At 43.3% G+C, this 26,398-nt stretch overlaps 1 long non-coding RNA gene across 1 annotated transcript; it reads left to right on the top strand.

Annotated features, from left to right (window-relative positions):
- Positions 1-3,141: 3,141 nt before the first annotated feature.
- LOC116524812 lies at positions 3,142-23,937 on the top strand. Its single transcript, XR_004257495.1, has 3 exons — positions 3,142-3,152; positions 10,457-10,462; positions 23,824-23,937. It is a non-coding gene; the product is annotated as an uncharacterized LOC116524812 (long non-coding RNA).
- The last annotated feature ends 2,461 nt before the right edge of the window (positions 23,938-26,398 follow it).

The raw sequence follows: 26,398 nt of genomic DNA on the forward strand, positions 1-26,398 counted from the left end.
AATTGAGCCCAATAATACCTATCCTGCAGGCTCATTATGAGAATTAGAAGTAATACATGCAGAGGACTGCTATAAAGCAGTGCAAACAAGAATACCATAATAATTGCCTTCGATAGGACATCTCCCTTAGCACAGATCTTTGAGATTCAAGAATCAAATGAGAAAGGTGGAGCGCTGAGTGATATGACACGCAGAGATCTCACTGGGGTACAAAGGTATTTATAAGGCATAACATCCCAAAATGTGGGCAATTGTTTTTTTCGGGATTTCACAACACTTTGAGAGCAGCACTGATTGGCGTGAGGCAGCAGCCTTGTAACAGGAATTTTTTTCTTTGTGCCTGCTAGTGGAGGGGTGGGGAATTTCCCATATTATGTGTACTTCATCTCCAATAAGGGATCAGGTTACTCTCTTTGACTTAACCACAGCAAGCCCATCATCGACCCTCTGTCTCTGTAAAATTCTCACCACTGAGTTTACAGTTGATTGATTGTTCCTTCCACATACTATAATTGTTTCATTAAAGGCTTCAGAAGGTTCATTGTGTTGGCAACTTCCTGTAAAACTGTCTACACAATCAGGGCCAGATACGTGCCACTGAGTCATCAGGGATGGAAGTATTTATTTGTGTATGCACGTGTGTGTGTGTGTGTGTGTGTGTGTGTGTGTGTGTCTTGTCTTTTCTTTTTTCTTTTCTTTTCTTTTCTTTTTTGAGTTAGAGTCTTGCTCTGTGGCCCAGGCTGGAGGGCAGTGGCACGATCTTGGCTCACTGCAGCCTCCGTCTCCTAGGTTCAAGTCATTCTTCTGTCTCAGCCTCCTGAGTAGCTGAGACTATAGGTGCATGCTACTATGCCTGGCTAATTATTTTGTATTTTTAGTAGGGTGGGATTTTACCATGCTGGCCAGCTGGTCTCAAACTCCTGACCTCATGATCTGCCTGCCTCAGCCTCCCAAAGTGCTAGGATTACAGGTATGAGCCACTCTGCCCAGCTGTCTGTCTGTTTTCAAAAGGCAGACTATTAAGCAGGGTTTATTCCATGGCTGGGGGGCAGCATGGGGGCACACAGGACCTGTGTCTGAGTGACCTCAGCCACTCCAGGGAGGGCATTAGTTGCCATCCATTTATTAACAGCTCTCCAGTTTCTAGCTCCAGCCCAGTATCTCTTCCCTGATCTTCAGAATGAGATAGCAAAATACCTCAAGGAAGGCCCCCACTTGGATGTTCCCACAAGCATCTCCAACTCAGCATCCCTAATTCTGAGCTCGTGATCCCCACTACACCCTCACTCCCCTGAAACCAGTGATCTCTCCCGTTCCCCATCTCAGTAAATGGCATCACCATCCAGCAGTTGCACAGACAGATTTCTGCTCATTGTCTATTTGTTCTCCCTCACACTCTACACCCAATCAGCAAGCCCTATGAATTCTTCCTTCCACACCTTTTTCTACAGGTCCACTCCCTCATTCCCACAGTCACTTCCTTAGCTTAAGCTGCCACTATTTCTTCCATGGGCTACAGCAACAGCTTCTTCCATTTGAGCTCCCTCCAGGCTCAAAAAGATGGCCAGTGCTGGGTGTGGTGGTGCATATCTGTAATCCCAGCTACTCAGGAGGCTAGGCTGGAGGATCACTTGAGCCCAGGAGTTCGAGGCCAGCCTGGGCAACATAGCAGGACCCCATTTATAAAATAAAAAAATAAAACCTAAAATCTGTAATGTCACTTGCATATTTAAAACCCCTTAAAAACCCTTGTTATGCTGCAACAGGCTTTTTCCTTAGCATCTTGTGTTCCTTCCTTTTATTAAAAAAAAAAAAAAAAAATCTGTGCTGGTGTGCAGTGTCAAAATCATAGCTCACAGCAGCCTCAACCTCGGGGTTCAAGTGATCCTTCCACCTTAGCCCCTGGGATAGCTGGGACCACAGCTGCATCCCATCATACCCAGCTCATTGTTTTAGTTTTTGTAGAATTAGGGGTCTCACTGTGTTGCCAAGGCTGGTCTCAAACTCCTGAGCTCATGTAATCCCCTCATCTCAGTTTCGCAAAGTGCTTTCCCACTGTGCCCAGCCCCTTTCTTTAAAAAAATAAAATAAAATCCTTATTTCTCATAACACTTTTTCCCTGACATCAAGGGTTGTGTCTTTCTTATTCACCTCTGTATATTCCCATGATTAGCAGCTGTTAACCACAGAGAACAGCTCAGGAACCATCCATAGCCATGAAAGAACAAAGAGGAGGTTTTCTTGTTAGCTGACATTTCTCCCTGCAGTCTAAAATGTCTTCAGGGATGGAGAATGGAGCACTTCAAATATCAAATAGGTAGAACTTAACGAACAAGCCTACCCAGAGTATGGGATGCAAGCCTTTCACAAATGTGCTTCTCCAGCCTCAGCTCTACCAAATCCCACCCTTTCTCTCACCTCCATTACTGCCGTCTGTGCTGCAAGTGGCCAGAACTGTCCTCTCCAGTCCCCAAACACCCCATTGCTTTTGCCCATGAGTTCTGCCTTTTCCTTCCTTCTCCACCCGGGGAAATTCTGTTCATCCGCAGCAACCACTTCTTTGACTTACCCAGGTAAAGACAGTTGCTCCTACCTTGCATTAGTCTGTTCAGGATGCCATAAACAAAACACCATGAACTGGGTGGTGTAAACAACAGACACTCGTTTCTCACAATTCTGGGAGGCTAGAGGTCCAAAATTAGGGTGCCAGCATGGTCACGTTCCAGTGAGGGCTCTCTTCCTGGGCTGCAGGTGGCTGCCTCCTCTCTGTGTCCCCACATGGTGGTCAGAGAGAGAGAAAGCTCTCTGGTCTCTCTTTATAAGGGCATGCATCTATGAGGACTCTACCCTCACTATCTCATTTAAATCTAATCAACCTCCAAAGGCCTCACCTGCAAATAACATCATATTAGGAGTTAGGGCTCCAATATATGAATTTTCAGAAGGCTACAAACATTCCTCACTCCATAAATCCCTTTATCCTACCTTCATACTTTACTATGTATAATCATTATGATGACTACAGATATTAAGCCTTTACTATGTGCTTCATATTTTTTATTTCATTCAATTCTCTTATCCTAAGAGGGTAGGTAATTGATACGGTTTGAATATTTGTTCCCTCCAAATCTCGGGTTAAAATGTGATCCTCAGTGTTGGAGGTAGGACTGAGTAGGAGGTGTCTGGGTCACCAGGGCAGATCGCTCACGAATGGCTTGGTGCTCTCCTGGTGGTAACAGGTAATGAGTGAGTTCTTGCTCTATTCGTTTATGTAAAATCTTATTGTTAAGAAGAGTCTGGCACCCCCTCCCCTCTCTTGCTCCTCTCTTGCCACGTGACAGACCTGCTCCCCCTTCGCCTTCTGCTATGATTGAAAGTTTCCTGAGGCCCTCACCAGAAGGACATACCGGCACTATACATCTTGTATAGCCTTCAGAACCATGAGCCAAATAAACCTCTTTATAAATGGTCCAGCCTGGGGTATTCCTTTATAGCACCATTAAATGGAGTAATAATACAGTACTTTTGTCCCTATCTCAGAAATGAGGAAAAGTCACAGAGTAGACGTTTGCCCAAAGCCTTACAACCGCCAAGTGGTGGCCCTACCCAAACCTGGAATCAGGGGCTCCTGACCCCAAAACCAAAGTCTAACCACTCTCTCGTATTGCCTAGAGCAGGAGTTGGTGAATGTTTTCTGTAAAGGGCCAAATAGTAAATATTTTAGGCTTTGCAGGCCATATGCTCCCTATCATAACTACTCAACTCTGCCATTATAGCACAAAAGCAGCCATAGAAAATATATAAATGAATGAGCATGGCCTTGTTCCAATAAAACTTTATTTATGGACTCTGAAATTTGAATTTCATATAGTTTTCATGTGTCACAAAATAGTCTTCTTTTGATTTTTTTCCCAACCATTTAAAAATGTAAAAACCAATCTTAGCTCACAGGCTGTACAAAAACACATAGCATGCTGATCCCTGGCCTAAACAGCTACAATGAACTTAGAATAGTAATTAGTTTTTAAACATATCTCTCTTCTCCAATTCCCCCTGACCTTCTTAAGCAGGAAGCTGCAGTTCTTATTCTGTTTCTCCAACAACCCACTTCACATTTCCCTCTTCGGGGTCTATTCATACAGTACAGGGCTGCCTCCTTACCACCTTCATGTCCTTGTCCTTCTCAGCAAGGTTGGCCCTGGCCACACTATCTAAAACTGTCACAGCCTCCTCTGCAGTTCATGCCCTTTATCTTGTTTTATCTTTCTCCTTTGTACTTCTGAAGCACATAATTTTATAATCAAGCACATAGCTTTTCCATTTATCTTATTTAGTGTCCCCAGTAGAATGTTAGTTACATGTAGGCAAGTACTCCCCTTTCGTACACTGCTGTAAACCCAGAATCTAGAAGGGCATGTAACACATAGAAAAAGCACAATATTTTCTTAATGAATCCATTCAGTCATCTAAGTCATTCTAAAGATCCAGCACAGAGTATATTCTCAAAATGAAAAGCGTAAGCTGGGCGGGATGGCTCATTGCCAGTAATCCCAGGACTTTGAGAGGCCAAAGTGGGCAGATCACTTGAAGTCAGGAGTTCCAGACCAGCCTGGCCAACATGGCGAAACCCCATCTCGACTAAAGATACAAAAATTAGCCAGGTATGGTGGCAGGCACCTGTAATCTCAGCTACTTGGGAGGCTGAGGTAGAAGAATCACTTGAACCCAGGAGGAGGAGGTTGCAGTGAGCTGTCATGCCTCTGCACTCCAGTCTGGGTGACAGAGCGAGACTCCATCTCAAAAAACAAAAACAAAATAATCAAAAGCTTAAATGAACAGCTATATAAGGTATGGATCATGTTTTCTTCCACGATCATACACTTTTGGGTTTGTAGAAAATCTCTTGTTTTCTATGGAGTAAGTAGAGGGCAGAAATGGGCCCTTGCTTTGTCTCTCTGGCCTCCCTGTTAGGTGCTGATCTGCACTGAGGTTTCTTGGAGATATGAACTCTTGACACTGCTCCTTCTGGAATGCTGGGCTGGAGTATCTCAGGGAGGAGGCAGGACGTGACTAGGGCAAGGGGATCAGCCTCAGACGGGAGCAGCAGATGGAGCCAGGGACATCTTGGTGAGGAAGGCCTGGAATCCTGGCAGAAAAGGAAAAAGGTGCATGCCAGGGTTCCCGGGCAGGCTGGCAGAGTAGAACGGGCTTCTTGTTAAGTTAATTGAGGTAATTTTTGCTGCCACCTTTTGGATAGTAACAAAATTCTCTTTCTACCAGCCACTGATCATATCTCTGCCTCCTGCCACATTTCATTGTACAGACAGTGCACTAAATTTAGCTACATTTATTTAGCTGTTCCTTAAAACTTTGTCACTTAAAAAATAATTATAGGATTTCTCTGACAGACTGCAATACACAGAGTGCACCAAATTACAGGTATAATTTGGAGATCCAACTGGGATCACCAAATAAAATTGATAGCAGCGGCCTAATTCCAGAATAATCCATGCGAAACTGGAGAGGATTTGTTCCTTAGACCCCTCTCCATAATCTGTGTATTGAGCCAAAAGTTCAAAGAAACCAAAGCAAAATAAAGGAAGAGGCCTTTAGGCCAAGGTCTGGACCCCAGGGAAGTCCAGCCTTCCTTCTGCTTGGCAGAGCTGGTCAGACCACCGGGCCCCAGATATGCTCTCCCCAAGTGCAAAGAAAGTTAACCTCCATCCTTCCACCCAGCCAAGAGCCTGCCTAGGTGAGCTCTAGGAGAGAAGGGCTTCATTAATTTTAACATTTTTCTTTTGCTTTTTCTGTGATTGTAAACTATAGAAATCAAAGTTTGGCTCCCAAGGAAAAATTGATGCTCAGGAGGAAAACAGCAGGTCCTTCTGGGAAGTGAAGATGCCACTCAGCAGAGCCTAAGTGGACATAAAGCCACAGAGTGATGGATAATTCTGTTACCAATTTATTTCACAAACCATGCTGAGGTCCTGCTGAGCTGCTGCTTTTGTACAGACCCTAGGGACACACAAGCCAATCAGAAAAGTAAGGGAGACCTATTCAGCCTAAAACCTTCTGCAGATGCTACAGAAGGGCCCTAAAGGGGCAGAGAGAGCCAGGCTTGGTGTCATGCTTGGGGGAGCAGCTGGGCACAGACACCAGGAACTGGCAAAAAGGATGGCACCACCCTGCTGGTGATTTTTGATGTCTGTGGAATTCCCCCTTTCCGAATCAACTCTGTTCTTCATCATGGCTTTCAGGTAGGAATAAAGAGCTCTCCAGCAGGGGATGTTTCCCTGGAGTGCTGGGTGGAGTCTAGAGGATCCCTTCAGAAGTTAGCATTTCAGAGGTTGAGTCTGGAACAACTGGTGGCTAAGAGCACTGTCAGCATTAATACAGCGAGACAGTCCAGTTGGAAGGAATCTTTCCAATTTTCTGTTCCAAGATCTGTATTGTTAGCATGGCTAACTCAAGCCCCAGAGCAGTTAAGTGGCTTGTCACGGACCATAGAGCAAGGCTGGGGCCAAGTCTTGAAAAGAAACCAGCTCTCCTGTCTCTCAGTCCAGGGCTACCATATTTAAAGCAACTTCTGGCTAGTAGAAAGAGCACTAGCTGTGGAGCCAGATGATTTTGAATTTGAATCCAGGCCCTGGCACACACCAATCCTGAGGCCTAAGTCAGTCTTTCAAAGCTACTATTTCCTCATCTGTAAAATGGAGACAGCCATTTCCTGCTGGGCCTCCTGTATTGTGTGGTTAAAAAGATCAAATGATCCAGCTTGGGTGAAAGCGCTTTGTAAGTTGTAAGGTGCTGAATGAATACTGCTCATTGTCATATTGCCATCTGTAGCAGAGATCCCAAAGGAGCCCAACTTTCCAACTGCAGCCCTAAACAAAACAGAAAGAACAGTGTCCCCAGAGCAGCTAGAAGGCAGAAAGCTGGCCTCAGCACCACTCCCCTGTCCATCCTTCCTTCTGTCTACTTCCCACTGGGCCTGAGAAGAGTGGGCTATCAATCTTCCCATGTTGCACGGTAGCTCTCAGTCTCTGACTGTGCAATAGCCATGAGGAAAATCCAGGGCATTGGGCTAGTTCTTTCCTGCTGGTGTGAACATCTCAATTCTCAGCCTTTTCCTTGTTTCCCAAGGCCTTTAGGTACGTAGAGGACCCTGTCCTTGGGTCACCTATCTCCCATGGAACCAGAGGCTACTCTGTAGTCTAGAAGGGGTAACAGCAATTTTTTAAGACCCCAGACTGGGATGGTTAATAGTTGGCAGCTGGCCCCATCCTCTTCACTGCTTCTGCAAAGCCTGTGACCAGAACTAGCCATCCAGATTTCTGTGGCTCACCTGCAGGACCCTCAGGGTCACAGTCCCTGCTAGGAGCTGGGGAGGCAGAGGGCCGACTTGAGCTGCCACTGCAGATAGTCTTCCTAACTAGTGACCATCTCTGAGGGTAACCTCTGCACTAATGCACAACATTAGTATTCACTGAGCACCTGCTGTATGTCAGGGACTTTCCCATGCATTATTGATTTGGTCTTCTAATATCTGCTGAGTAAGAAACAACTGCTTCTGTTATACAAATGAGGAAATGAGAGTCCAGAAAGGTTGTAAAATTAGCCCAAGGTCACGCAGCTAACAACAATATTAATAAAGCAATAATGAGTGCTTTCAGTTGTAGATTTTTTCACCAACACCTACAATAACCCAGAGAGGGCTAGTACTCTCCTTGTCTTGTAGATGAGAAGGCTGGGTATGGAAGAAGCGAATGATTTGCCCACTCACATAGATAGCAAATTACCATTGGTCTGTAGTCAAATCTATGCCCCACTTATGTGGTTTCCAACTCACATGGGCTGGTGCTAGATTTAGATGCAACGTTTCTGCTGCTAACCCCAGTGTTTATGCCCTAATCCCAGGTATTTGGAATTCTCACAGCAGAATCATCGAGGCAGCCTTTTCCAAGGGTCAGTTCTCAGATTCCGCCTCTGAAGACTCTGGTTCAGATCTGGTAAGGGCCTGTGTGGATGTGTTTATAACACACTCCACAGGCACCTGCAGAGCTTGAAAAGCACGAGGTTCTATTGCAGCTTCTCTGACTGCCAAGGTTTTTAATGGCAAACCCTGCCTCATCAGTATCCATCTTCCATCCTCAACTTATGTCGTCACCACAACTGGCTCTCTCCTTGCCTCCATCGCTGACAACCTGCCTTCGCTGTAAATCCAGGAGCCACTTACAGATGCTTACCTCAATTGGTTTCTCAGTGGCCACCAACGCCTGTGACTGCTCCTTATTCATGATTCTCCATAATATCCCTTTTCTCCTGGTTCTCCTTCCATACCACTCTGGCCTCTTCTTTTAATTAAGTCTCCTAACTGACTTCTGTGCCTCATTCTATCTCTTTAATTTTGCTCTCCCCAGGACTTTGTGTTCAACCACCTTCTTTTGGCATTTTCCTTGCCCTGAGTGACCTCATTCACCCCATGGCTTCAACTGCTCCCTCTGCATGGATAATACACATCACCTACCCAGGGCTCCCGAGATCCCTGAGCCTCTTGATAGCATTCACCCCGGCTACTTCACAAGGCACCTCAAATGCAGCATGTCTGTAATGGATCAGAGTCTTCACTGGCTACTCCTGGTGTCCCATCTCTGTGAAGGACCACTCATGAGTCACTGAAGGCAGAGAGCTGGTGGTTTATGTGGGGGATGCTTCCTCAACCCCTCCTGCATCAGGTTATTACCAAATGCCAGATATTCTAGCTTCCGACTTCCCCAGGAGCACCCCCAGGTCCCCATCTACATGGCCTCTGTCCCAGTTCTTTCTCTTCAGGGCCCTGATGGATCCCTTTAGTGTCTTTCTGACCAGGTTCCTATCCACCCAAGGTGCTTTCCTCCCAGCAGCCATGCCACATGCCTACTGAAAACCGTGAAGTATTTCCCTATTGCTTCAGGGTAAAATCCCAGCCTTTTATCTCCTGCCCAAAGCACTTCCTGAGGGGGCGAGACGATCCTTTCCAGCCACATCCCCTACAACTCCCCATCAAACAGTTCTATCTGTGCTCCAGGCACTTAGACCTGCACACAGTTCTGGGAAAGCTTCAGTGTCTTTTGATATCTGCACATGCTGTTCTCTCTGGCAGGAAGAGACTTTGCTGACTTCTGCACTTAACACTGTCTCCTTTTCCACTGTTCATCCTTCAAGTCTCCCTCAGGAGCCACCTCCTCCAGAAGCCCTTCCTGACCACTGGATTAGGGCAGGTACCCCTCCCTTGCCTGCCATAGCAGCCTGTGACTCCTCTTTCCCAGAGTTTACCACCAACCCTGAACCATCATTGCCTCTCCCGGTGGAACACCAGCAACTTCCCATTTTGTTCATCTCCATCTGTCCAGAGCACAAGTCAGTATCAGTGGCACTTAATAAATGTCTGTGGACTAATAATGATGAAAATAATAACATGTGCCAAACATTTACTGAGGACTTACACTGCCAGGCACCATACTAATTATGGGCATTGTATCACTTAACCCATGTAACAGCCCTATAAGGAAACTCTAATTCTCATTCCCATTTTATAAATGAGGAAACCAAGGCAGGGGGATGTTAATTTACCTAAGGTGACACGTTTCGTAAGTGATGAGTGGGGACCAGAGCCCAATCAAATTAATGAACGAAGGAGAAAATTGTGACTCTGGCTCGACCCTCCGCTCAAAATTGAGATAGAACCACTTTTCAGTAGTAATATTTAACCGTGTCATCCTGAGTAAAAGTCACTGGGAAATCAACTCTGAATTCACTGTGGGAAAGAGAAGACCTTTCGCTTTTTAAAACTAACCAACCGTCCTGCAACCCTGAGAACCTGAAGTAAGCATTCCTAAGAAATTCCTAAGAAAAACATGTGTGAGGTTTTCCTCCTGAGTCTCCCATCCCCTGACTCCTCCCTCTCCCCTCCTGCACTGTCCACTGAATAATTTCCTGTTCCACCTTGCTTCCCCGGCAGCCAGAGGGGCCATCAGCAGAGAACCACAAACTCCATCTCTTCAATTACCCCCAATTCCCAGCTGTGCCGGGAACACACGAGGGCAGAAAAATGGCTTGAAATCTGTATGCGGGAGAGGTTGGAAGGTTGAAGAGAGCAATTTTTGTTTCACATCATTCCTTTGTATAATGTCGTATCCTTCTGACAAGTCCCCATAATACATCTTAACTTCACCAATTGCTGCCTTAAGAGAAAACAGTGAAGACCTATCTTTAATGTCAAAGGAACAATGGGCGTCCTTCCAGAGGAGGAAAATGACTTGCTTTGAAAGAGTTGGAGAAGAAAAGTGCAAAATGTTCCAGTTTTAATGTGAGGGGGGGAGAAAGTCAGCAGCTGTGTGTTGGCACATCCGCTCCCCGGCTGCACGACTAGGGCGGCCCCGCCAGCCCCATCTGTCTGTCGGACCCACCAGCTGAGGAGGGAGTCTTGGCTTGGGTGGGGGCAGATAGCGGGTGTTTATTCCTAGGAAAAGTCGGTCCAGCTCCTCTCAGCCCAGGTGTGCCTGTGGGTGTGGCTACCTGGATGTAGAGATGCTACAGTTCCTGCTCATTGAAATCTGCTTTCCCTTCAAAGACAGTGGGGACCAAGTGGAATGCCTGGGAACTTCAGCGACTGGGTCTCCTTCTTCCTCCAGAGCATTCTGTCTGCACCTGAATTTCTCCCTATGTGGCCATTCTCCACTAGGCAATGAGATACAGATGGATTCTAGCCAACCTTGGCACAAAGGCTCCGTGGACTAAAGACTATTTAAGTCCACCTCATTAGACTTCTCCCTGTAGGTTGGGAACTTCTTCAGCTACCTTTCCAGTTTCAGAGTCAGCACTGCCACATCAAGCTTCTTGCAATTTTCTGACAGTGCAATTTCATGTGTTCCTGTTCTGTGCCCGGGTGCCTTTGCACATGCTCTTCCCTTTGTCTGAAATTCCCTGGGAAGTCCTGTTCATCCTTTAAAACTCAGCTCAAATATTTTCTCCTTCTGGAAGCCAATGTGACCTTTTAAGTGAGTTTATCACCCTCCTCCTTTGGTGCCAGGCCACTTCTGCTATAGCAGACATTACACTGAATGAAATTTATTGATTTACATGATGCCTCTATTAGGTGATTGTTTTGGGGACAGAGATTAATATAGATACAGATATATGCCCACACCATGTATAGATACAGATATATGTCCACATAGTAAGTGCACAATAAATCATTTTTTGGATGAGAGGATCTAAACCTGAGGTTCTTAAACCCGGCTAAAAATTACATTCACCTGGGAGATTATATGTACTATATCTCAGTAACAGGCTCCTACCCTAAACCAAATTAGTCAATCTCTGGAGCTCTATGTAACTTGCATTTGAATCACCTGGAGGGCTCATTAAACCCAAATGGCTGAGCTTCACCTGCAGAGTCTCTAATTCACTTGGTCTGAAGTGGACCCTAGAATTTGCATTTCTAACAAGTTCAGAGGTGCTGTGGATGCTGGGGGGATCTGAGGACCACACTCTGAGAATCACTGTCTAGGCCCAGGACTTTCCTATGTATCCATTCAATCAGCTTGCACCAGCTGAGACCCTCATGCATATCCTGAAGTGGGCTAAGTGCTGTGAATGTGAGACAGGATTCCCTGTTGCCCTAAAAGGGCTTCAACGCACTTTCCCAAATTTCAATGTGCATAAAAATCACCTGTTGGTCTGAGGTTGTCCTGAGATTCTGCATTTCTAATGAGCTCCTAGGTCATGCCTACATTCTAGAGCTGGGGCTTGCAGACTTTTTCTGTAAGGAGCAAAATATTAAATGTTGTCAACTTTATTGGCCATAGAATCTCTGTGGCAATTATTCAACTGCATTATAACCTGAAAGCAACCGCAGAGAATACATAAATGAATGGGCATTTTAGAACTTTATTTACAAAAACATGTGGGAAAGGCAGGATTTGTCTCATGGGTCATAATTTGCTGACTCTGCTTCTAGAGACTTGAAAGAGCAAAAAATATTGCATTGGCCAAGACAAAGTGAGGTGCAGGTGGCTGGAGAGGAGGGAAGGAATGAGTTGGGTTTGAAGTTAAAAAGTGGTTTAAACTCTGTGTAGAGGAAGGAGAGGAGGGAGGACATTGTAGGCAAGGGCACACACTGAACAGGCACAGAAGGGACATTGGGAGCCTTCCTGGTAAGACCAGAATGTGGGTAATTAGGCTGTATTAGGCTCAAAGTGATCCACTTGACTCTCTCCCCTTACGCATTCCCTGCACCAAATTAATAGACATTTATCAGAACAGCCCATTTCAGGAAGTAATAGATCAGGAGTCAAGCAGCAGGTAAGGGTGTTGGGGAGAGGGGTCCCTGAATCTTTTATTTCTTTTGCCATTGTTGAGTTCCAGGGTCTAATAGTATAGGCAGCATCAATGAAGAGTCCTGAGACTTTGGACTCACTATTATGTGTTCAGCATTGTTCTAGTGCCTTCGAATGTTACATTTAATACTACCAATTCTGTGCAGTATGTACTCTTAGCCCCATATTAGAGGGGCCAAGGTGATAATCTTTATCCAACCCACATCTACCACAGAAATGATTCTTTAAGGAAAAAATGTATTCAGTTACCAGAAGAAAAATACAGTATTCATTCAGACAACTCCATTGCCCAACATATGTACATACAGTTTCCAAAATTCCCCCACCTAACATGATACAAATATTCCATCTAAAACTGAAAACACACTCATACATTTCTAAAGGGAAGTCCATATAAATAATAAAAATAACTAACACTTATTAAGCTCTTAATTTATGCCAGTTGCTACAATTGCTTTACATGTATTGACTTATTTCATCCTCACAAAATTATTTTAAAAAAAAGATAGTACTGTTTTATTCCAGGTTTACATATGAAGAAACAGAGGCACAGTGGAGTGTTACTAGTTGCTCAGTTATGCAAGTTAAGTAGTGGACTTGGGATACCAACACAAGCAATCTGATTCCAGAGCCAGTGCTCATAGTATCTATACAATCTTCACTAGTTGACTGCATTTCTCTTCAAAGACAGGATTTCTGCAATGAAAATCTTATTTTGCTGTGGATAAAGTTTCTTGTGTCTAGAAACTCATGGTAAATGACAAATTCACTCACTCCTCCCCAAAATACATGATACACAGTGAGAAAGAAAAAGATAACTACAACTAAAAACTCCCTCTTGAACAAAGGAGAAAAAATATATTGTAATCATTAGTGTATAGCATCTACCATGGGGATAAGAGCATGGAGGGTAGGAATGACCAGGGCATCTCTGCCCTGTGATGAAAGGTATTCCTTGGTCAACCCATCTGTCTTCCCTTCAGGGAAATTCCTTGTCTATTGCTCCTGTAGCCATAACTAAGCGGGACAACAAGAGGCTTCCCTTCCCATGGCTACTTGCTTTCTCTTCGTGAGTTCATGAGCCTGGGACTGCCCCAATTATTGATCACTGTGTTGCAGATTATCATTTGTCAGGTTTTGTGTTTTTCAGGCATTACAGCTTTCTTAAATAACACTTGATTTGCATTTGGTCAAATCCAAAGTCAGAAAGATGGGTCCTTGAATCTCAACCACCATCTGGAAGCTTCTGTCCCTTGGCAGCAGGCCTTCTTCTTCCATCTACTATGCTAATGATGCACTGAGGCAGGGAGGCAAGACTGAAATTCCTTTTGCTTCCCATTGCATCCCAGAGAATGACTTTTTATGCTACAAAAGAAAGATGATGTTTGGAAGGGTTGGATATCATGCTGCCTCCAGGTTCTAATCTCCTCCCTTTGTGTTTAGCCTCCCTTCACTTCATTTATGTTAAGTTTATCCTGGGATAGAGAATTTAGCTTTTCCAACTCACAGTACTCCTCTCTGCCATTCTGGACTGCTGACTGATACAGGGTGGGCTTCTCTGAGAGAGGCTCTCTTTTCTTCCCATTAAGCTTGCTTCTTCCTTATAGGACATTACTGAACGCCATAAGAAATGGACCGTTCTTTCCAATATAATTATATTTTCTATCTCTAGAACATGGTTTGAGCCTTAAGATATTACATAAGACAGTTCAACCCAGCTGACTTCCCAGCCAAGAACAGACTTGCTGTTCTGCAACCTATTGTGATTCAGCCAGTTCTACATTTTAGGATGTCACTTATAAAACCCCACTTCCAAGAGCCAATGCTATTGTTATTTAGGTCTCATTTCATTGCAAGTGAAAGAAATCCATCTTAAAATGGCTTAGGAAAAAAGGGAATTGTATTGGCTCATGTGAATGGGAAATCCAGGGCTTCTGCTTGCTTTAGATGTGGCCATTTCTAAAACCTGAAATTATGCCATCAGTCTACACTTGCTCCCTCAAAATCTCAGCTCTGATTTCCTTTGAATTGATTTGATTCTCTTTCAGTAATTCCACGTTTATATTTAACCAGAAGAAATAAAGATTCACGTTTCTAACACAGTTATGCATTACATAACAACATTTCAAACAACAATGGACCACATGTACAATGGTGGTCCCGTAAGATTATACAATATTTTACTGCACTTTTTCTATGTTTAGATACACAAATACTTACCATTGTGTTACAATTGCCTACAGTATTTTGTACAGTGACATGCTCTACAGGTTTGTAGCCTAGGAGAAATAGGCTATACTATACAGCCTAGGTGTGTAGTAGGCTATCCCATCTAGGTTTGTGTGAGTACATTCTGTGATATTCATACAAGGATGAAATTGCCTAAGGACACATTTCTCAGAATGTATTCTCAATGAACCCGTTGAGACCTGATGCATGTTATAGTTCCAGTCAAAAACTCATCACTGACAATCGTTTGCCGAACTTGAGCCACATGACCATTCCTAAGCCAATCACTGTGGATAAAGAGGACACAACACAGTGACTGGTCGTGCCTGGCCCAGTGCCCTAACTCACAGCCAAGAACCGGAAATTGCCCAACCTAAAACACACTGAGAACAGGAAGAATATTTTCCCAAGAAAAAATAGTGGTTCTGTTAGCAGAAGAGATACTGGACAAGCAAACAACAAAAGTCCACTTTAAGGACCATGACTATTTGTGCTAACTCTTGTTTCCCCAAAGCCCAGCCCAATGCTTGCCACATAGAGAGAACTCTATTGATATTCGCTAAAAGGATGAATGAGCTCAGAGATTATGTTTATATTCCAATTACTCTATGGGGAAGCCCACTGGAGGCCGAGCTCTTCAAGAGCTTCCATGAGTTCAAGTGTATAGCCCAATTTTAATGACTCCTGGATTTGCCTCATTGGTGAAATAATCCTCTCCTCTCCATAGGGACCCCTCTTCTCCACATTTCATCAGAAGGGAAATATGGCAACTTACATGCTCCCCCAAATTTAAAAATACAAGACAAATTTATCTGAAGCAACAAAATTAGTATTCATTTTTTCTTTAACCCATTCTTTCCACAAACATTTACTGAGCGCTTATTTTATACTAAGTACTGTGCTAGGTACAAAGATAGAAGCATGAAGGTCATAATCCCTTAACTTAAGAAGCTCAAGCCTAATAGAGAGGTCAACAAGTGAGCAAAAAAAAAAAAATGTGGAGGCAGCTTATGAAGTAAAAGATTGTGGGCTTTGCTGTCTGACCTTGGTTTGAAATTTGGCTTTACCTCCTAATTATCAATGAAACATTGGGAGAGTTATTAACCTCTTTAAGCCTCTTTTTTTCTTATCAGTAAAATTAGTTATGATTGTATCACCAACTTCAGAGGGCTATCATGTGAATTAAATGATAATATATATGTACACATGTAACTAGAGCTTGATAGAAGTGGTAGCTCTTCTATTTGAAGCTGTGGAAGATTAGAGGAAAGATCAACTAACTCATCCTGTAGAAGTCAAAGAAGATTTGATGAAAGACATGAGATTTGAGCTGGTTCTTAAGGATGAACAGGAGATCACAAAGTAGAGGATGATTGGGGTGGAGAGGAGCATTCTGACAGAGGAAACAGTTTATTCAGAGCTTTGAAAGCCTGAAGAAAATTGGTACATTTAAAGAGCAGCAAATACTTCCAGATGCCTGCTGTATTGCTGGGAGAGTGAGAGGAGTGGAAGGTGTGAAATGCCAGTATTCAGGGAAAGAATAAGGATTCTGGGATTTCTTTGTCCCATGGGAATAAAGGGCATCTGGCACTCTCTGCCCAAGAACCATAAATTACTAGTGTCCCAGGTAAGTAGGTGTCAGAACAGCCATTATTTCTTCTATATACACATTAAGATGGTGCCTTTCAGATGGATGGAGAAGTTGAGGGTCCATTTACAGTTCCTTCTAAATGACTTGCAATAAATCACAATATTTATTATTCAGAGTCTGGTTTCAGTGAAGCAGGGATTGTGAGTTGGAGTAGGGGAGGGGGTGTGGCTTTACTCCTGGGGGAAAAGGCTGAGGGATTTAATGAGATAATATTCATAAGGTGCTTTGAACTCCCCAAGGTGATATGCTACAACTACCACTTAGGGACTCTGCAAGATCTGGGGAGATAATGTTTCTGAGTGAAGATGCCAGACTGCAGGAATGCTAGACAAAACAGAGGCAGGGTGAAGGGGGAAGACTTGGTCCTTAAGTAGTTTCTCTCATTAGCATCATGGCTAGAACAATCCATTACAGCAAGCACAGAGAAACACCAGTTTGTCAGGGGATTTTCGGTCCAGATGCTCAGGCCTATGTGGTATCTTTCACTGGTGAAACACCCACAAGTTTGTCCCCTGGGCCACATGTCACTCACACATTAAACAGACTGCCAGGGGCTTGGGAGCCTTGCTCACAGCCTTGGCCCTAAACCTTTCTTTCTTACCTGTCTTGTGCTCTACTTCCCATCCTAATTCCTGTGGTCAGTTATGACAGAAGAAAAGACAGCTAGGATCCAGGATTCCAAATTCCCTCCCTAGCTGCTTACTGATGTCACAGGTCCCTCGTGGGTGCATACCACAAAAAGAACATAAACACTTTGTCTGCCACTTGAATGGCTGAGGGGCTGGGGGTGGGGGAACATCTAGATTGTGGGAGGGGAGGTCATTATTAGCTCCTCTCACCCTGCTGAATTCCTCCTTTTCTCTGGATCATTCCCTCATTCCTATCTGGCATTACACATAGAGACAGGGATAGCACCAGTTCCATGAATGGAACATTCTGGAAAGAATAAAACATTTTATTAAAAAAAAAAAAAAAAACTACAAAGAAGAGAGAACCTCAGGTCTCTTTGTTGCCTCGCCCAAAGCTTGCTGCCTTCAGTGTGGCCCAGTTCTTGGTCCCTGATGACTCTATTTGAATATGATCCATTTTGGAATTCCTTCTCCTTACACATTTGTATTTGTTAGATAAAACTAACTGTTGTAACAAATTCTAAAATTTCAGTGGCTTAACTCTGTTAAAAGCTTGCTTTTTATTTGTGGTCAATGTGTATGTTTTTCTTCAGTCAAGGGGAGCAGTCTGCACGGGAAGGTAGAGATGAGCTTGTGTTCCAATTAGGGATTCAAGGTGGCAGAGTTTGCCATCTGCATCAAGTGACTTTCAAGGTCATCCTGGTGTTAGCATCCAGTTTGCAAAAGCAGAAGAGCATCAAGGATTAGATGTGGGAGATTTTGGTGGGCCAGGCCTCAGAGGGACACCACCACTCATATTCCATCAGCTAGATTGCCATTGTATGACCCCACCGAACAGCAAGAAAGGCAAGAAACGTAATCTTACTGCATGAGCAGAGCAGGAGGAGTGAATGGGTTTGATTAAAAGCTAGCCAGCTTACCATGATATGGATATGCAAGGTCCAAAATTTAAAATATTACATGAGAATTTGGCTTTAGGGTATAGAACTGGTGTGTTGGAAAGAGCATGGCAGCACTTGCAAATCCCAGTCAAATCAATGGAAAGCCATTGAAGAGATGGTGGGGAAGATCAGATATTAGTTCCAGTTTGGGAAATGCTGCTTGCAGGAGCCTCATGAGCCTTATGAGCTGGTGAGTTGGACAGAGGGCTGGGGCCTCAGAAGTCCAGGGCAATAGGGAGATACCACACGCTGATAGTTCTGGGTAGAAGTGGCCATCAAGAAGACTAGACAGTGGGACAAGCTTAGGGATCTATAAAGGGGTTGGTTGAAAAGCTCATCTTTGCGGATTTTAAGTCTTTTAAAAAGATGACAGGTATGTGGGAGGAGAAGAAGTCTGTGAATAGGGTACAAAAATCCCTGATGACTGAAAGAAAGTGGCACAAAGGTTAGTAAAGAACATCACTGGAGTTAGGAAAAGAGCAGTGGGATTGTCTAAAAGAAGATGCATAAGGAAAGAGTCAGATAGTGTTCTGGACAGGTGAGCAGAAAGGTAGGAAGGTTCCCAGCTCCATGGTGTGGCCCTGAAGTGGAAGGTATGAGAGCAGGAGCAACCTTTTCTTGAGAGGCTTGGTCGGCTCCAGTGGCTAGGACAAAGCACCATAGACTGGTTTATAAACAACAGAAATTAACTTCAACAGTTTTGGAGGCTGGGAAGTCTACCATCAGGGTGCCAGTAAGGTTGGGTTCTCCTGAGAGCCCTCTTCTGGTTTGCAGACTATCAACTTCTCATTGTATCCTCACATGGAAAGAGAGCTAACTAACTGTCCGGGCTCTTCTTAAAAGGACACTAATCCTATTAATGAGAGTGCCACCCTCATGACCTAATCACTTCCCAAAGGACTCAACTCCAAATACGATCACATTGGGGTTAGGGTTTCAACATATGAATGTGAGGGACACAAATATTCAGTCCATTGCAGCCATGAAAGATACTGTGGGCTCAGATGCAAGCAGGTCTCAGCCCAGATGAAGCAGTACAGAGAGCATACCAGAAGGCCTTTGAGGATAGGCAGGGATCTTAGAGAGGCCCAATGCAGAGGAGATCCCAAGAGGAGAATGGCTTGAGAATGGGCCACGGCTGACCGGGGTGGCACTTTGAGAAAATGGGAGGGAGGAGCTTACCAGATGGACCTTGGACTGAGGAAGACAGCAAGCCTCATTATGACTAGTGCATTTCATTGTATGTAAATTATATCCCAATTTTATAAAATGAAATGAATGCTCATGAGGGCAACTTTTTAAAAAATGATGTAAATTACATAGAAATATATCAACCATTTCCCCCAAATGAAGAAGTTTGGGTTCTATATACTTTTTTCAGAGGTTTAAAGTATAAAGAAGATCAAATAACTCTTAAAAATCTAAATACAATGCCTAATATGTGAACAATAATGAGTATTTAAGAAAGACCTCAAACTCAAATGAATTGTTCTGCTGCTGTCTTATTCAAGCACATGAGGTTTCTCTGAGCTGGTGAATGTTTCAACTCAGGTTGGTAATGCCTGACAGAGTTAGTTTCCTTGGGAAAGAAAAAGAATGGATTCTACTTTAAAGATTAAATTTTGATATGGGAGCTATAACAGCACTGTCAAATAATTATTATTGTTATTTTTACAAATCTATTTCACTTTAAAACCAGTTGGGAAATTTCTGACTTAGTTTAAATGAGACCTCAATTCTCCCAGGCCTGATCTGCCACCTGAGGCAGGATCTCCTGCTGAAAAAGTGCTGTGCTGAGTCATTAAAATGGCAGCTCCCACTGAGAGAAATAACGGAGCCAGATTCTTGCAGCAGAGATGCTGAACAGTAGGGGAGGGAGGGAGGAAGGGAAGCTAATTTTTCAGGGCAGATCTGAATGCTTCTTTTTCATAGGCCCTCTTAGTCAATATTTATCTAGCTATTCAAAGAATTATAACCATTGATCTCTTTTTTCTTTTCTTATAGTACTCGGAACTTGGAGAACAGAATGAGGTTCTAGTTCTTTATAGTATTCTTTATAGTACTCGGAACTTGGAGAACAGAATGAAGTTCTAGCTTCTTCATTCCAAGACTTATGATATCAGAACAAAACTTGTGGCTGAGATTTGACCAAACTGTGAGGCTCAGACAATTGGTACAAGCCCCGTGAAAAAGAAAGCTTATGCCCCCACCTTCCAGTTGCTGACTTATAGAGCTAAGATTCATTAAGTATAATTCATTTTCCTAGAGTCTTTTGTTTTTATTTTTGCCATGGCACCATTTGGAGGGGGCTTTACTGACCAATCCTTCTGACTTACTACTTTGTCTGACTTTAGCTATTAGAACAGTCTTCCTGGGAGGAGAAATCTTCTTTGCTATTTTAAAGTACAATGGGATACACAGATGTTATCTTTAGCGTAAAAGGTCCCAACTTGCATTTCTGTAACTGTTGAGTGAGGAGCATAAGGGAGCCCAGGTTTTGCCGCCTTCCACCTTGGCCTATCGATGAGGTGCCCAAGCCAAGTCCACAGAGGTCCAGAAGCCAGGAGAGAAGTCAGAGATCAAGTCCAAGGAGAAATGCCTGGATTTGTGTGCAGATGTTTTCTTGGAAATGCCCTAAGAATACCTGTGAGGAAGTGAAGAAAGCAGAATTGGGTGGAGTTGAAGCGGGAGAGCTGAGACGTAGTTCCAACAGAACCCAGGGGAGCTCTGAGGCTGAAATGCCTCTGAGAGATCTCCAAAACTGAGATGAGAGGGCTGGGACTTTTTATCCCCACCACTTGACTAGTGGTTGAATAGAGGCTGTCCCCCACAGAGGGGGCTACCTTGGGAAAGGCAGCTCCCTTCAGCTAAGGATGTTTTCGTATATAGTTAGTAGGCAACACTCCCAGCAGCTGGGGAGTGAATGCCTCAGCTCTGATGATGGAATGTGAGTGGTATCATACCCACCATGAGGCCACTCTTTAAGTATATACAATTTACTGGTGAAGCCCCTTTTGGACTCTAAAATATGACTCTTTTCTGTCACTTATGTCTCAGTCTGTTTTGTGTTACTGTAACAGAATACCACAGACTGGGTAATTTGTAAAGAAAAGAGATTCTCACAGTGCTGGAGGCTGGGAAGTCCAAGATCAAGGTGCCAGAATCTGGTGTGGGCCTTCTGGTTAACATCATCCCATGGTAGAAGGTAGAAGAGAAGGCAGGAAAGCCAGAGATTGAACTCCTGGCATGAACTCCTTTAATAACTGACATTAATCTATTCATGAGGGTGGAGCCCTCATGACCTAAACACCTCCCATTAGGCCCTACCCTTCAACACTGTTGCACTGGGGATTAAGTTTCCAACACATGCTTTCAGGAGGATATATTCAAACCATCGAAATTTGCTTCTGGATTTACATTTGCATGACAATTCTACATGTCATCTAGTTTCATAAATTCTAATAGAATTCCAGAAGGAAGGGGAACATAATCTAATCCAACACCCTCATGTTACAAATGAACAAACTGAGGCTATGAGAGCAGGAAAAAATTACTCCTGGTGTCAGACCGAGGATTGGAATCCAGACCTTCCAACTTCCAAACTCCCATGTTCTTTCCATTATCCATGTAAGCTGCCTCCATTTCATCCTTATGGTAGCCCTGAAAAATATGAAGGAAAAGTACATTTTCTTTATATATGGGAAATATTATATGTTTTATTCCAGATCACAGAAATAAAGCAAAGATCACAATAAAATGAATTACATAAATTTTTTTAGTGTCCCAATGCATATAAAAGCTATGTTTATACTATACTGTTGGTCTCTTAAATGTGCAATAGCATTATGTCTAATAAAAGTACATACCTTAATTTAAAAAATCCTTTATTGCTAAAACAAAATGCCAATTATAATATCATCTAAGCCTTCAGGGAATCATAATTATTTTGCTGGTGGAGTATCTTGCCTCAATATGGATGGCTGCTGACTGATTAGGGTGCTGGTTGATGAAAATCGAGGTGACTATGGCTATTTATTAAAATAAGACAACAATGAAGTTTGTTGCTTCAATTGACTCTTCCTTTCAGGAAAGAGTTCCCTGTAGCATGCAATGCTGTTTGATAGCATTTTACTCACAGTAGAATTTCCTAACTTCCTTCAAAATTGGAGTCAATTCTCTCAACCCCTGTCACTGCTTTTTCAACTAAGTTTATTTAATATTCTAAATTTTTTTTTTCTCATTTCAACAATATTCATAGCATCTTCACCAGGAGTAGTTTCCACCTCAATAAATTACTTTCTCCTCGCCTCCATAAAAAGCAACTCTTCCTCTGTTCAAATTTTATAATGAAATTTTATCATGAGATTCAGTCAAATCCTCAGGCTGTACTTCTAATTGTAGTTCTCTTGCTATTTTCACCACATCTACAGTTACTTCCTCCACTAAAATCTTTTCTTTTCTTTTTTTTTTTTTTTTTGACACAGAGTTTCGCTCTTGTTACCCAGGCTGGAATGCAATGGCGCGATCTCGGCTCACCGCAACCTCCGCCTCCTGGGTTCAGGCAATTCTCCTGCCTCAGCCTCCTGAGTAGCTGGGATTACAGGCACGCGCCACCATGCCCAGCTAATTTTTTGTATTTTTAGTAGAGACGGGGTTTCACCATGTTGACCAGGATGGTCTCGATCTCTTGACCTCGTGATCCACCCGCCTCGGCCTCCCAAAGTGCTGGGATTACACTAAAATCTTGAATGCCTCACAGTGATCTGTGAAGGTTGGGATTAACTTTTCTATCAGAGGAATCACCATCTATGGCAGCTATAACATTATGATATATTTATTAAACAATAAGACTTAAAAATCAAAATTACTTCTTGAATCCATGGGCTAAAGAACAGATATTCTGTTAACATGCATGAAAAACAAATATTGATCTTCTACACATCTCCATCAGAGCTTTTGGTTGATCATGTACATTCTTAATGAGCTTTAATATTTTGAAAGGAATCTTTTTCTAAGCAGTAGGTCTCAACAGTGGGCTTCAAATATTCAATAAACCATGGTATATATAGAATGCTGTCATCCAGGCTTTGTCATTCCATTTATACAGCAAAAGCAGAGTAGATTTAGCATAATTCTTAAGGGTTCTGGGCTTTTCAGGATGGGAAATGAGCATTGGCTTCAACTTAAAAGTCCCCAGCTGCTTGAATCCCTAACAAGAGAGTCAGCCTGTCCTTTGAAGTTTTGAAGCCAGGCATTGACTTCTTCTTTCTAGCTATGGAAAGTCCTAAATGGCACCTTCTTCCAATAGAAGGCTGTTTTGTCTGCATTGAAAATGTGGCCAGACATGGTGGCTCATGCCTCTAATCCCAGCACTTTGGGAGTCCAAGGCAGGTGGATTATGAGGTAGGAGTTCAAGACCAGCCTGGCCAAAAATGGTGAAATCCTGTCTCTATTAAAACTACAAAAATTAGCTGAATGCAGTGGCAGGCATCTGTAATCCCAGCTACCTGGGAGGCTGAGGCAGGAGAACCCCTTGAACCCAGGCAGCAAAAGTTGCAGTGAGCCGAGTTCACACCATTGCACTCCACTCTGGGGCGACAGAATGAGACCCAGTCTCAAAGGAAAAAAAATAAAAAGAAGAAAGAAAACATGTTGTTTAATGGAGCCACCATCATCAATTTGTCTTAGCTGGATCTTCTGGGTAACTTGCTGCAGCTTCTACATTTGCACTTGCTGTTTCACCCTTTGTTATGAAGACAGCATCTTTTCTTAAACCTCTTGAGTCAAACTCTTCTAGTTTCATATTTTTCTTCGGCAGCTCCTTACCTTTCTCAGCTTTCATAGAATAGAAGAGAGTTTGGCCGTTGCTCTGAATTAGGCTTTGACTTAAGGGAACGCTGCAGCAGTTTGATTTTATATCCCAACCATTAAAGCTTTCTCAGTATCAGCAATAAAGCTGTTTTGCATTCTTGTCATTTGTGTAGTAACTAGAGTAGCACTTTTAATTTCCTTCAATAACTTTTCCAATGCATTCACAACTTGGCTTTTTGTCACAAAAGGCCTAGCTTTCAACCTATCTCGGCTTTCAATATGCCTTCCTCACTAAGCTTAATTGATTCCTAGCTTTTGATTTAAAGTGAAGGATGTGCAACTTTTCCTTTCACTTTTGAACACTGAGATGCCATTGTAGAAGTATTTATTGGCCTAACTTCAATATTGTCATGTCTCAGGGAATAGAGAGGCAGGAGGGGAGAGAGAGAGAGAAAAATGGCCAGTGATGGAGCAGTGAGAACACACACAACATTTATTTGTTAAGTTTGCTCTGTTAGATGGGCACAATTTGTGGTGCCTCAAACCAATTACAATAGTAATATCAAGGGTCACTGATGCAGTGGCAGGCATCTGTAATCCCAGCTACCTGGGAGCCTGAGGCAGGAGAACCCCTTGAACCCAGGCAGCAAAAGTTGCAGTGAGCCGAGTTCACACCATTGCACTCTACTCTGGGGCGACAGAATGACAGATAACCATAACAGATACAAAAATAATGCAAAAGTGTTCTGAGATAGAGTCTTGCTCTGTACCCCTCAGCTCACTGCAACCTCCACCTCCTGGGTTCAAGTGATTCTCCTGTCTCAGCCTCCCTAGTAGCTGGGATTACAGGCACCTGCCACCAGCCCAGGTGATTTTTGTATTTTTAGTAGAGATGGGGTTTCACCATGTTGGCCAGGCTGGTCTCAAACTCCTGACCTCAGATGATCCATCCGCCTTTGTCCTCCCAAAGTGCTGGGATTACAGGAGTGAGCTACCACACCTGGCCAAAAGTTTGAAATATTACAAGAATTACTAAAATGTGACACAGAGACACAAAGTGAACACGTGCTGTAGAAAAAAAGGCACCCATAGATTTGCTCAACACGAGGTTGCCACAAACCTTCAACTTGTCAAAAACTCAAAATCTGAAAGCACAGTGAAACAAAGCACAATAAAATGAAATATGCCAGTTTTTATATAAAAATAAAGTGATCTGGCAAAACTCATGTAAACCAAAAATAAAATTCTAAGACCCTCCAACCATCTGAAAGGACTTCCTCCTAGGCCAAGACGCTTTAAAATTTAACCTGAAAGACTGGTTCAGGCCATGAAGAAAAGTGGGGGTGGGACATAACTCATTACGTCTCTCCAGGTTTAACATCAACATCAACCTTAAGTCTGATAAAAAGCATGTAAAATCTATTGTCTCGGAGGCCTGCAACCTGCATGATAAAACTTTGGTCTCTACAACATCTTAACCCAGACATTCCTTTCTATTGATAACTCTTTTAGTTAATTACCAGTTAGAAACATTTTAAATCTTCCTGTAACTTAACCTGGAACCCCTAACTCCAACACCCCTCCACCCCCACTTTGAGTTGTCCCACCTTTCTGGACTGAACCAATGTATTTCTTAAATGTATTTCATTCAAGTCTCATGTATCCCTAAAATGTATAAAACCAATCCACACCCTGACCACCTTAGGCCTTTGTTCTCAGGACCTCCTGAGAGCTGTGTCACAGGCCATGGTCACTCATAGTTGGTTCAGAATAAATCTCTTTAAATGTTTTACAGAGTTTGACCCTTTTTGTCAACACTCACAAAGGTAGAAAGTGGAAAGATTTTAATCAGGTCTGTTGGAGGACACAGCGGTTGCTCTGCCCACCACATCACCCTGGCGGACCTTCCCCAAGAGGCCCCACCTCTACTCAGTGAAGCTCAATGATCACTTATTAAGCAACTGGATGCTGCCCGGCCCTGAGGAAAAAAAGATTAATTAATCACTACATCAACTTTGAATGAGTTCATCCCATCTAAGTGGGGTAAAAAAAGAAAAGTATAAACCAATTAAAAGCTACTTGGTAAAGGTTCTGAATGACTAACTAATGCTCCAACAGAGGAGCACCCTAACTTGGTCTGAAGTCTTCCTAGAGGAGGTGATGCCTGAAGGTATTCACATTTGAATGAAAGACCCAATGCCTCATCCTCCCTGCCAGCCAGCACCTTGACTTCCAAGGCATTCTCTAGCTCAGGTGCTTCTCCATCATCTCCGCAGTGACCAGAACCAACCACCTGTGAGAGGGAACCAGAGCGAAGCTTTCCCCCACCCCACAGTGACAGCCCATCTGTAACCAATAATTCATTAAGCAATCTCAAATCTGAGTGCTCATCCTCCTCCCCTCACCCTCACATTTGCCTTAGTTTATATATCATGACTGCTTAACTGAACGAGTAAAATTAACTCCTATCTGGTCTCCCTGCTCCCAGGTTGACCCTGCCCTCTCCTTTCTGCTCCTACCATATGGGGCGTATATGACTTTGCCATTCTCTGTGAAAAATCCTTCTATGATCCCACAACAACTTCCTCCTGATATGAAGTCTTGACACTTGTATGGCTTCACATGCTGTTCATCTGCCGAGAAAACCCTTAACTGAATCCCTTTTGCCTTGCAAGCTCCTTGCATAATCATTTAATATGTGGCTGTTCAGAGATGTAAAAACCATTCTTAGCTTATAGTTTAGTCCTTGAGAGCCAA

Source organism: Sapajus apella, unplaced genomic scaffold, assembly GCF_009761245.1.
Source record: "Sapajus apella isolate SASKATOON/1434 unplaced genomic scaffold, GSC_monkey_1.0 scaffold46, whole genome shotgun sequence".
Taxonomy (NCBI): Eukaryota; Metazoa; Chordata; class Mammalia; order Primates; family Cebidae; genus Sapajus; species Sapajus apella.